This window comes from Ambystoma mexicanum, chromosome 3q (genome assembly GCF_040938575.1).
Source record: "Ambystoma mexicanum isolate Mex_15411 chromosome 3q, UKY_AmexF1_1, whole genome shotgun sequence".
Taxonomy (NCBI): domain Eukaryota; kingdom Metazoa; phylum Chordata; class Amphibia; order Caudata; family Ambystomatidae; genus Ambystoma; species Ambystoma mexicanum.
In genome coordinates, this window is record NC_090926.1 from 613,271,412 (window position 1) to 613,284,799 (window position 13,388).

The window sequence follows — 13,388 nt, forward strand, 5'->3', positions numbered from 1 at the left end:
CCTGGAGCAGAAGTTTGGTTACTGGACCCAACTTTCTACTTTTCAGTACGGTAGACGGTGCCAAGTCCTGAAAAAGCTGACCTCCATTCGGTAACTGCACATGGTGCTGGCTGACTGGGCTGCATTTAGAACTTTTTCCTTCTGGACATAAAATGCAAAGGCTGCCAAGACATCCCTCGGTGGTGCCCGCAGGTTCCTTCGCAGTGGGCCTTCTTTGGATTCTATCTAGACACACTCCTTCAGTGGGGACCTCCAGAAGTAGACCTGCAAAGAATGTTTGAGCTGTCGCTTTGAGGTTCCTATCTGTAACTTCCTCTGCAATGTTTTTAAGGTGTATGTTCGAACGCGGTGACCTGTTTTCGTGATCTTCGCACTCTAGCTCTAAGTTGTGTGATAGTCTTGAAAGGTGTTCCAGCGCTTCCTCAGCTTTCCTGGAGTCATCTGCGAGCCCCTGGATCGCCCACTCAGTATCCATTCTTTCCCCCAGCTTCATAAACTCCCCTTTAAACTCCTGAACCGCGCTCTTCAAATCCGACCTCAGGGAAGGGAATTGTTCCTGAAAAGATTGTGATCTGTGTTTGGGGGTCTGCCATGCACTTCATGAGGTCTTCCTTGTTTACTGCCATGGTACCATGTTGTGCAAAAGCACCTTCTCCAGCAGTCGCGCCCGGGGCATTGGGGGCTTTTGATTCTCTGTCTTATCTAGTTGCCAGCACTTGCTAAGGGCGCCTTCAGCTCCTTGTTGGGCCGTCGCTGAGCGTTCCAGGGTCTCCTTCCCTTTCCCTCTAGTCATGAGTTCTGTGGGGGATCCACACTCCTCCTGGCACGTCACCGGCAGGGCCTCACACTCCTCAAGATGGTTATCTGCCCTCTGCAGGGAAGTAGCTCCCACCCACACCACTAGGGCCTGATGAAGGCCCCACAAATGCACTGGGTATGGTTCTTCCTTGTCCAAGTGCCCCTTATAACAGGTCCTTCTTTCTTCTTCTTCTCAAATTCCCCCACCAGAGTAGGTCACCTTGAGTGTGGCTGTTTCATGGGCTCCCTGCACATAGACCACCACCACAGGTCGTGGGAACAGCCTCGTCCCAACCTCTACTGCTCAGAGCTCTTATGGCGGTCCCCTCGCTGGTCACCCCAGGACTGCACCATGGGGCAGGATGCCGTTGTGACGCTGGCAGGAGGGGCCCGCCTGGATGTGCTGATGTGTTGGGGGGGCCCCCCCACAGACACTCCGCACTTGGGCACAGTCTACTATGTGTTTGGGGGGGACCCACTGCTCATCACCTCCTCTTGCCTTTATGGGCAATGGGCAGTCACCCTTCTGTTTACTGGTGCTCCTCGCCATGCTGCTGGTTGTTGCTGTGCCTGATGCTTGCGTGCAGCAGGGAGCGGAGCCATCCTCAGCAACTCTAGGCGGGGGCCCTCAGTGGTCCAATCTTTCTCCACACCACTGCAGAGGCCCACCAGGGTGCTTATGCCGCCCAGCCACTTGCAGCCCCTGGGTATGCCTTGCCGCTGTGCTCTCCCTGTGGCCTCCTGTTGCTCCTGCGTCAAGATGTGCGTAATCAGGCTGCTTTGAGTGAAGGGGGGACGACAGGCATCCCACTCCTCTCCCTTCACCACCGGGCCTCGGCTGTAGTTCCTCCTCGTTGGGCCCAGTCGTTTCTGCCAGGTATCCAGTGAAAAAGTTGCCAGAAAAAAGTCGAGACCGAAAAAGCTGTTTTTAAAAATGCATTTTTTACCGCATTTATATGTGGGGTGGGTAAGGGTGATAAGTTACAGTGAGTGGAGTTTGTGGGGTGTCTCACACAAAATGCACACAAAAAACTATTTTGGCCACGATAATTTTTGTGGCGACATGTTCACATAGAACCTTCTGCCACTGGGCCGAGCCGGGTCGCACTGCTCTCCTTTGCGGGCTGCCTAATGTGGCCGTCTCCTGAGTCAATTGGCACTTGCCTTAGCCTCCCTGCGGGTCACAACCACCCGACTGCTAAGTTCCGTAGGGTGCTCCGCCACCCGGGGATATTACTGCGGGGCGGGGGCAGTTCAACGCTTTAATGCACCTTTTATGGGACGGGTCGAGGACATGCCGTACTTAGCATGTCCTCATCCTGCTGGCAGCCATCTTGGAATCCCCTGAGGTGTCTTTCTAACGTGCTTCCTCCATGCAAGTTAGTGGTCCCGGCATGGGATGTGAATTTAGTGTTGATGTTTTAATTGGGTGCTCCGTGTGAGCCCCTTCATTCCTATTCATTTTTTCATTAAAGTTGCTCAGGCTTAAGGTGATTTTCCCGGTCGCCATCATTTCTGCTACTCGAGTGAGTGTGCTCCAGTCTTTCTGTTAAACCTCCTTACTTGGCTCCCCCAAAGAGAAGGTGACTTTGAGAGGTAAGCCCTCCTTTTTTTCGAAAGTGGTCGCAGACTTTCATCTCTCAAAAGATCCTGTCTTTTCTTTTTCCCCCTCCGGCTTACCCTTAGAAGACAGAGAGCGTTTCCATCCGCTGGACCCGGTTCCGTCCCTCAGCTACTACGTCTCTCAGACGAGAGTACAGGAAAGGTGATGAGCTTTTCTTTGGTTACGCTGGTGGTCATGTTCGCAGGGCTGCGACTAAACTTACCCTGCCAAGGTATATCATTCTCTGGATCTCAAAATGCTACAATCTGGCTCGCAAGGCATGCATGAGGGGTCTCAGAGCACACTCCCCCAGAGGCATGGCCGACACTTAGGCTCTGCAGCACGTAGTGCCTGTACTGGACATTTGTCAGGCAGCTTATTTATTTTTAAATTTGTAGAGCACGCCGAACCCAGAGGCATCTGGGTGCTGGTTACAGTGGTCATAGCTTGGTAATGAAAAGTACATACAGCATAGTTGCAGCGTAAGTAGATGTAGGTTTGTGTGAGTGGTCATGGGGTCAATGTACATGAGGCAGTGGGCACATGAATGATGTAGGTGGAGTCAGGTTAGATAGAGTTCAGGCTTTGTGCGAAGAGACATTTTTTAGGTTTTTTCAGAAGGTCCAGTATGAGGTTTCCACTCTTAGCTGCAATGGAGGTGCATTCCAGTGTTTCGTGTCCACAGAGGGGAAGCTGCAGTCACCTGCTTTCTGTAGTCTGAATCTCAGTGTAGATAGATGGTGGAAGTAGGTGGATCGGGTAGGCCTGGTGGATTTTGTTTTGGTACATTTCTGTGCCAGGTATTTGGGGGCAAAGTCTGAGAGGCATTTATGAGTAATGGTCACAGTTTTGAACAGGATGCGTTCTCGAGCAGGGAGCCAGTGTGCGTTTCTCCTACCTGAAGAGATGTGGTCACTTTTATTTAATGTTTAAGGCTGCTCTTAACGTGTTATTATATATAATTTCAAGCTTTTTAATGTTGCATGCGGACGTGCCAGTAAAGAGGGCATTCCAATAGTCTAGTCTGGGAACTATAAGGGCTCTAGTGATGGTGATGCAGCTGTCTGCCGAGAGGAACGGTCTGCAGGCCTTTATGAGTTTCATAGTGTATGCTGCATAGGAGGAGATAGCATTTACTTGCCCGGTTAGAGAGAGAGAGGAGTCAAGGTACACCCCCAAAGTTTTCACTTCGGAGACTGGCATGGTGATTCTGTCAATGATAAAGGACTTGTATGCTCTTTCCACTTTATTTAGTCATGTCTGTGAGCCGATCAAGAGTAACTCTCTTGCCATCATTGAGGCATAGTGAGTGTAAGGCCATCGAAGTTTGAATAGATTGATAGATGGAGTTCAGTGCGTGGTTGTCTTTGTTGTAGGTGCCAGAGATAGGAAGATGGATCTGGGTATCATCTGCATAGTTGGTATAGGAGATACCCTGTGTGTGTCAAGGAGATCAAACCGTGGTTTTGTGAATATGTTGTATAAAGTGGGTGACACACAGGAGCCTTGGGGAATTCCACATGTGACTGGGGCAGGAGTGGCTGCTGCAGAGGTTGAGAAAACTATCATGATTCTGTTTGAGAGAAAGGATGAGATCCAGGCAGTGGCTTTGTGCGAGAAGTGGCCTACAAGGCGTTTGCAGATAATATTATGATCTACCAAATCAAAGGCAGCTGAGAGGTCTAATAGTAGCAGGAGAGCTAATATACTGTTATCTTTGAGCTCATCTATTTGGATCTTAAGGTCTAAGAGAGCTGATTTCATACCGTGACCCTTGTTGGAATCCAGATTGGTGCAGTTCAAGGAGGTTGTTGGATTCTAAATGCTGTTGTATCTGGAGGTAGGCAACTCTGTCTAGTATTTTAAGTAGAAATGAGACCATGGTCATGGGGCGATAGTTGGTGGTGGTAGGACCCAGGCCTCTTTCAGGTTGGATGGCACTATGCCCGTAGCGAAGGAGGAATTGATGAGTGCTGCTATGTACTGTTTGTGAACGGAGGATAGAACAGGGTCAACACGCTGGCTAAGGATTTCTTAATGAAGAAGCTAACTCCACCTCCTTTGCAGTCAGATCGATCTTTCCTGTAGATGGTGTAGTTATCAGGGATGGCGAGGGAGCGGGAGGGACTTGCTGCAGCATGGAGCCACGTTTCCATGATGGCTTGTAGGTCAAGGTCGTTAATTTGTATGAGGTCTGTGATGTCGAGGGCGTGGGTGTTACGCTCACCTGGTCTCTGCGGAGGCGTTGGAGCACGGTTTCAGCTCTCCCTGAACTTCAATCACCCCTTTCAGGCCTCTCCCTCAGTAGAAAAGTTGTGAGCAGTGGTACATAGTGATACTGCTCCTGCTTGGAGATAGGTGTGTGAGTGTGCCAATCTGATTATTGTACCTCTCGAACCCTTCACCCCAAAGTACGGTTTCTGCGAGCATACGCCGGCCCATAAAGCTCACCTGTGAATTATGGAAGATAAGCTCTCCGTCCTGCTACTTCTGGAAGGGGCGCGTCGAATGGGATCTAGTTCCTTCACTGATCCCTGATAAGGATTAGTCCAGTCCAGCTGCGACTATGCTTCTCCTTCTGATTGGTAAGTCTCTCTTGAGCTCTTGTGATTCTGTTCGTTCCGTTTAATGTCTTTATATGTTGCTCCTATTTATGCCCGCATTAATGTCTCTTCTGTATTCTTCACTTAGATGGAAATGCGGCCTCAATGCAGCTGTGAGTTGCGAGACGTGGCCGGGTGGAAGATGGATGCTATCGCAATGTTCGACAGCAGGTAAGTGATGGTTTAAGGAAAAGCGCGAAGTAGGGCGAAGCACAACCTTAAACTGACTGTTTTTCCTATGTCCAACCTTGTCTTCTGTTTTTCCTTGCAGGCACTGCTCTCGACGATGGAGTGTGTGGTGCCAAGATGAAGATTCCGGCGCACCGGAAAGTGTAAAGATAAATACTTGGTTCGCCGAAGAGATGTACAGGTAGGAACAGCTTCCCCAGTCGGTAAGCATCGTGGCAGGAAGCAGGATGTGCAGGAAGCAGGATCTTCAAAGGCAAGTCTGACCTCAGGCGACGGTGAGCGTTACGCTGCTTGCAAGTGCAGAATAACACAAAGTGTCTGTTTTGAGGATCGGGGCAGCTTATATAGCTGAGGTCGTGGGCACGCCCATTAGGGCCGGTTTACCAGCCACACCCTGGCACTCCTAGAGAGTGCGAAGGCAATCCATTAGCAGCCACACCCAAGAATGCACTTGGGCTGCTTAATGGATGGAATGTTCAAGGTTAATGCATCCTGCTTAATGGATGGAATGTTAAAGGTTAATGCATCTGAAGTGTTATGTCCATAAAAAAAGCTTTTTGGTGTTAAGTGGATGTTCTTGTTTACTTTTGTTCATGAGCCTGGTGCCAAAGATGCCAGGACAGTGTCCACCCAGGTCTCCTGTGCATGCGACCCCTGCATGCCTGTGTCCCTGACTTCATGACCATGACAGTGGGCTAGAAGTGATCTAGCATTGATAAGTGTTCCTTTTTTTGCGATGCAGGGGGATAGGTAGTTCATTGGCTATGGCAGGCATATTCAGTACAGTAGGCGTGTGTGTCGGTAGGTATGGGCAATTCATTGGCAGTAACAGACATATTCAATACAGTAACCAAGAGTGATTCAGTGGCAAAAGGCATGGCCGATACATTGGTAATGGCAGGCATGTTTAATACAGCAGCCGTGTGTGGCAGTAGGTATGAGCAATGCATTGGCAGTAACAGGCATATTCAATACAGTAACCAAGTATGATTCAGTGGGAATCGGCATGGGCAATACTTTGGTAATGGCAGGCATGTTCAATACAGTAGCCGTGTGTGGCTTTGTAGCGGTAGGTATGGCCAATACCTTGGCAGTGTGGGACAAATTCAGATTTGCTGCAATAACAGTAATTAGTTTGGCAGACAGTGCATTAATAACCATAGGACTTTTCATAGTAGCAGAAGAAGGTAAAGTCCTCGAGCTGAAGGAAGGTGTGAGAGGAGTAGCGGACAACGGGCAGGCCATGATCAGCTTGGTTAGGCTGGCAGCGTGGCTCAAATCGGGCAAGGCCTCTGACTCTGCTTCCGGGCATGGTCATGCTTCCCCTCCCCCCAGGACTAGCCGGTCCCATGAACAAACTCCCTCAGAAATGAGGTTGAGATCCTTTGAGGGTGCCCCGCCCTCGGGGGTCTAAAAGAAGGAAAGGGTGCACGTGGTTGATCCCACTGGATTCGCCGCTGCTGCGGGTTCCATATTGGTAAGGACAAGATCCCCATCACCAACCATTTCTACAGTGAGCCTACCAGTGAGGGGCGCTTCAAATCTCTGCTTACCATCAGCGGACATCGACGAAGGAGAGATCCAAAGGTGGCCCTTTGGTGCCCCCCTTGTGATGCCATCGGCAGCTCAACCGGCCAAAACAACTGTGTCATCAACAGTCACAACCACGTCGACTAAGGGTCCTGTTACTATCCCGTTGACGACCTTGTCGACTACCACTACTTCTTTGTCAAAAGGGGGGCTGGCCACGAAAAGTGGTGTCCACAGTCACAGCGACAGCTGCCACGCGGGTGCCTTTACAGCGACAGCATGAAGCAGCTGTTGTGGCGCCGGCGAAGGCCCCTGGAATGGGGACAGCTGCCTCTCCTCGCCAGATGTTTCCAGAGAGGGGAAAGGGCAAAACTCCCACAAACCCTAAGAAGGGTACAGAACCACGGGCTGCCCCGGTGAGACCGGTACAGATATATATGAGCTTCAACGAGGGCGATGACAATCTGCCCGACTATTATTCGGACCACGAAGGGGGTCAGGGACCCATGTCTATAGGGGGGGTCAACGCGCTGCAAGCCCTGTCCTCCACCAGGCCAGAAGAGGTGCACCAGTCCGGAGGCTCCACCTCTCATTCCTTCCACACCTCACCCCAGGTACATGTCTTTGGATATTCTGACCACGCTGCACACAGATTCAACAGATTGCCACCCACACCGGGCACTGCTCTGTCTAGGAGTCCCCCATGACTGCTTCCCCTAAGCCCTTCCTGGCACAAGTGCAGGTCAAAGGACCCTGCTGGTCAAAGGTGTCAATTGACACCAACGCCTCCACCGCAGGACAAGACCCTGACTGGGGATCCTGCCACACACACGGACATGGATATGGCGGCAACGGACACCAACTAAGCTGATGACTTTGTACCAGTTGACAGGGAACCAGTGGGCGCAGATGAACTGCACAGGACCTCTCCGCCGGATGAGGTCGGCTCCTCCCACAGAATGGTGTCCAGGGCATGAGAACTTTTCCAACTGGTGCCGGAGGAGATGAAAAAGGAAGGATTCCTTTAGCAACGTTGTGAGTTCAGATGGAAGACCATCCTGTCTGTCTCCTTGCTGGATGATATCTGGGATGAGGACCTGGCCCTAATGAAGAGTCAGAACACTGCTCCACCTAAGCGGGACAGGCTCGAGAAAGAATAGAGTTCCGGACTCGCCCCCAAGTGCCTGAGGACCCAGCCTTCACCTGACTCTCTGGTTTGAGCCGTGGGCAGGAAATGCTCTGCAAACCCGTCGTCCTTGTAAATGGCGCCTCCAGACCAGGAGGGGAAGAAGCTGAATGCTGTGGGGAAAAGGATCATCCATACTGCTGCCAGCACCATTAAGGCTGCTAATGCCCTGGCCATTTTGTCCCGCTATGATCAGGAACTATGGTATAAACTGGGCCCTATTTTGGACTTCTTACCTGAACACTAGAAGGTAGAAGCTCTGGCGCAGTTCCAGGATGGGGAAGTGGCCTCGGATCATACCATCACAGCGGTGTGGACAAATAGCGGACACCAGGTTCCTTCAAATGGGCAACGGAGTCTCTCTTCATCGGCAGGGATGGATGAAAACCACCAACATCAGACCGGACGTTCAGTCCAAAGTATTGGACATGCCATTTGATGGAGCAAACCTATTTGGCAAGACAGTCCACAAGTCTCTGTAAAATTATCAAAACAGATGCAGAGACACTGAGTACCCTTCAGCAACGTCGGTCGTCCTTTCGTTCCTCGAGAGGAAAGCCCGGCAGGTCCTCCAAGTGATATACCACCCCTTATCAGCAGCCTTCCCGCTCCACGACTCGAGAGGCCTATAGAGGTCGCTCACAGGCATACGGCAGCGGAGGACAGCATCAGCGTCGACTGCATGGCAGAGCTCTGACCCCGAAACAGGCCTGTACCACCCGTGGACTCACGCCCCTACTTGTGCACCCCAGCGGGAGCCCAGATGGGGAGGTTTGTGAGTGTGTTAAAGACCATCACCACCAACAGATGGGTGCTGGACGCTCTCGAACAGGGACACACCTTGGAATACCAACACATGTGTCCTTGTATTCCCCTGGTGGCTCGACAAGAACAACACATGGCGCAGCTGCTGCTGGAGGTCCACACCATGTTAAAGAAGAGGGTGATAGAGCCCACCCCCCAGCGCCTCTGGAGTGTACTCCAGATACTTTCTGGTCTGAATAAAGTCAGGAGGGTGAAGGCCGATCCAGGACCTGAGATGCCTCAACAAGTACTTGAAGTCCCAGAAATTCAGGATGGTCATGTTGCAGCATGCGCTCGGCCAACTAGAGGAAGGTGACTTCCTGGCGTCCCTGCATATGGGGGATGCCTACTTCCACTTCCCCATTCACCAGAAGCACCGCAGGTTCTTGCGGGTCGTGGTCCAGGGGCGACACTATCAGTTCAAGGTGCTCCCCTTTGACCTGAAGTCAGCCCCAATGGTGTTAACAAAGTGCTTGGCTCTGGTGGCGGCGCATCTTCGTTTCGAGGGAATCCATCTCTACCCTTACCTGGATGATTGGCTCATCCGATCCCGCTCCCACGCTCTGGCGAGCCAGCACACAGCAAGGACCATGCGTCTGCTGACAGATCTGGGATTTTTCATAAGTCCTGCTTGGAGCCATCACATAACGCTCTGTTGCTGGGACCTGACTCAACACAGTAACATGTCTGGCATCTCCCACAGAAGAGAGGGTGATAGCCATCCTAGGGAAGCAGTGCAGCGCCTGTCGTTGGCACAGTGTGCTACTGTGTGAGCTGTCAAGTCACTGCTGGGCATGATGTCCTCCTGCATCAACCTCGTCCTCCTTTGCAGTCTAAGGGTGAGGCCTCTCCAGGAGTTTTTGGATGCGAGGTGGTTGCAAGTCTCAGGATCCTGGACAGACAAGATCACCTTCAGCGAGGAGTTCTGACGGGCAATACAGTGGTGGGGCATGTGCGCTCATCTCACGTAAGGGGCCCCATCCTAAGTCCCTCCTTACCAGGAGACAGTCACCACGGATGCTTCTCTGGAAGGTTGGGGTGCTTGCACTGGACAGTTGCACGCGGAGGCCTCTGGCTGCCAGAAGAGAAGATCCTTCACATCAACATCCTTGAGCTTAGAGCCGTCTTCTGGGCCCTCGATTCCCTCCTGCCGTCGCTGAGGGGCAAGGTAGTGAGGATCTTTGCGGACAACACCACGACCATGTTCTACATCCAGAAGCAGGGCGGGGCATGCTCTCTGGCTCTTTCCATAGAGGCCTAGGATCTGTGGCACCCGGCCATTCATTCGTCAGGGCATGTTTCTCGTCCCTTTTCACCTGGCGGGCACCGAGAACACCATTGCAGACTCGCCCAACAGGGAGCTGGGTTCTTGCCACAAATGGGAGCTTCACCAGGATCAAGTGGATCTTCTATTCCATGAATGGGGTCAACCCCAGATGGACCTTTTCACAATTGATGCATTCCAAGTGTCAGAAGTTCTCCAGCAGGTTCCCTCAGCCGAGGAGCTTGGGGGATACTTTCTCGTTCCTCTGGGAGGGACTTTTCTTATATGCTTTTCCTCCATTCCTGCTCCTGCTACGAGTGATCAACACACTCTGACAGTGTCACTGCAAGATGGTACACATCGCTCAGGTGTGGCAGCGACACATCTGGTATCCAGACCTGCTACGTCTGTTGGTGGCTCCGTCCATCAGGCTGCCACCACTCCTGATCTTCTATCCAGAGAGGGAGGGGCGATTCTGCGCCACAACCCAGCATCGCTGAGCCTCAGTGCCTGGCTCCTGAAGTCCTAGAATTTGCACATTATTCTTTACCTGCGGTGTGTAAGGACATCCTGGCCAAGGCCAGAGCCTCTTCAACATTGATGTGCTATCACAGCCCTGCAGCTCCTACCATACCTGCTTTCCTTGGTCAAGGCTGGACTCGCTCAATCCTCTATCAAGGTGCACCTGGCCGTCATATTCTGTTACACCAGGACACTGGGTAGTCCTTCCCTGTGGTCACACAGACTCACCAAGGAGTTCATCAAAGGCCTCTCCAGGACTTTTCCGCCTGTGAACTCCACTTCAGAACTCAATGTGGTCTTGCCTAAACTCAGGGCGGTGCCCTTTGTGCCGGTGCATCAAGCCACGCTCAAGTTTCTCTTGTGGAAAACAGCTTTCCTCGTGGCGATCACCTTGCCACTGGTGGGCCAGGGAAATCTAGGTCCTGTCTTACAAGCAGCCGTACTTGTCCTTGCACGCTTCAAGGGTGGTACTGCGTACGCAGCGTACCTTTATGCCAAGGGTACCGTCGGTGTTCCACCTCAACAGGCCTTTGGCGTTGCCTGTCTTCTTCCCGAATCCGTCATTGCCAGCAGAGAGGGCTTTGCATTCGCTGGACGTTGCTCATGCCTTGACGTTTTCCCGTGGCAAGCATGAAGGTGTTTCGGGAGACTTCTCAATTGTTTGTCAATTTTGGACCTATGAATCATGGGAAGGCCTTGTCGAAGACTTTACATCTCCCGAAGGCTCTCCAGCTGCATCATGCACTGTCATCGTCTGGCTAACAGGCACCCTTCCAGGCCGGCCGAGAGCCCATTCCATCAGAGCCATTGCAGCAATGACAGTGTTTCTCTCTGGTGTGCCCCTGCTCGACATCTGCAGGGCTGCTATGTGGAGGCCCACACAATCCTTCACAAGGTTCTGCTGCATCGACGGGGATTCCAGGGAGGAGTGCTGGATCGGCCAAGCGGTGCTACCTGCATGTTCGCTTGAGGTGAGTATGTTCCTGGGGTGAGTGTTTTTCCTTCTGTTGAGCATTGCCACCACCCGTGGTTGTGTATGTGTACTGCTGTGTAATCTTTATTCATGAGTATGTGAATCCAAACCAGACCCCATGCTAGAGAAGGAAGTAGTTACTTACCTGTAACTCCTGTTCTCCAGCAAGGGCCTGGCATGGATTCACATGTGAACCCTCTGTGGCTTTTCTTGGCTCATACTGCCACTTTACATGCTACTAAATCTGAAGATGGCCTCCAGGGGTGGAGCTTAGGGAGAAGACTGCCATTGAACAGGGGCAGTGTGACCCAAAGGACAGCGATTGGTTTAGAGGGGAAATACAGTTTTCAAGCTAAAGTGAAACAGTTTTTTATTTTGCCAAAGATTCTCAGCCTGATGACAGGGAATATTCATGAGCATTTGAATCCATGCCAGACCCATGCTTGAGAACAGGAGTTACAGGTAAGTAACTTGTTCCATATCTTATAGGGTGAGTGGGGGGGCAGGCTTCCACATGTCTGACAGGTCTGGAAAGGGGTCCTCTCAGGTGTTCTTGGCTGTGGGCTGTTTTTGGGGGCCTGCGTCACCTGCCGGTGCCCTGGTTCCTTCTGCATTTTGTTGTTAGCCAGGCAATCAGAGCATACCAAAGGCGGGCTCCTGAGAGCAGACAATTCAAGGGCTGATGAGTCCCAAATTGCAGCGGCCATCTTAAAACATCATTTCGCAGATTCGGGGATTAGTTTAGTTAAATGCATGGCATCATCATGGGGCATCAGCTCTTGAAATTTAATCAAGGCAATTGCGATATCTTCGGCCTTACTTACCTGGTTTTTCATAACAGTTGATGCTCGGGCGGAGCTCGATGCATGCTGCAGTCTGCCTGAACAAATCATGGTGCCCCGATGGTGGAGGCACTGGGCCGGACAGGCGTCCTCCCAGGGGGCCTTGCAAAATTTTGCCAAAATTCTATTTCTGGTCAGGATGCTCGCTTTGGTAGAGCTGCCATTCGGGTTTTCTGATTTAGGTGGTGGTCTCTCTATCTGTCACGACCCCCATTCAGAAGACCCCCTGGCAAGCCCATGGGCCAGGAAGAGTCTCCACTAAAACCAGGCATCCTTGGCCTAGGCCTTCTTGGGGCCAGTCCTGGCGCCTTTGGCGCCAGGCTCATACTTGATAAAGGACTGGTATTGCAAACTACTTTATTTCAGTGTCAATCAACATGGAGGCATCCACATAGCTTGGCGCCTTGGAACCAAGCTATGCGGTATAGTATTTTACCTGGACTACTTTCTTGAAGCTATTTAAACCACGCCCGACTGGGATAACACGCTTTGCGTTACTTTGCAATTCTACAAAGAACATCTGATTCACGCCAAAGACAAGCAAAAACAATTTGCCGACCAACACAGGAAAAAGGCCCCAGACTTATCAAGTAGGGGACAAGGTTTGGCTGGCCGCCAAAGGAACCGGAACCTTTCAACCCAGGTACCTAGGATCCTACAGCATCAAGGTGATTATTAATCCAGCGGCAGTCAAATTAGATTTACCATCCAATCTACACATTCACCCGGTATTTCATGTGTCCCTTTTAAAACCAATGCAGCCTGGTACACGGATTGGAACCCCACCAAAACCCATTCTTGTTGACGGAGAACCAGAATTCGAAGTTAAAGGCATACTGGACTCTAAGTATTCAAGGGGGAAGTTCTCCAGCATGGGATCTGGCATGGATTCACATGCTCATGAATATTCCCCGTCGTCAGGCTGGGAATCCTCGGTAAAGAAAAATCAGTATCAGTTTCATTTCTGATCTGTCTTTTGTAGTAGTAACCAATCACTGATCTCTGCATCATACTGACCACAGCCAATGACTGCCATCTCCCTAAGCCCCGCCTCTGGCAGCCATCTTCAGATTT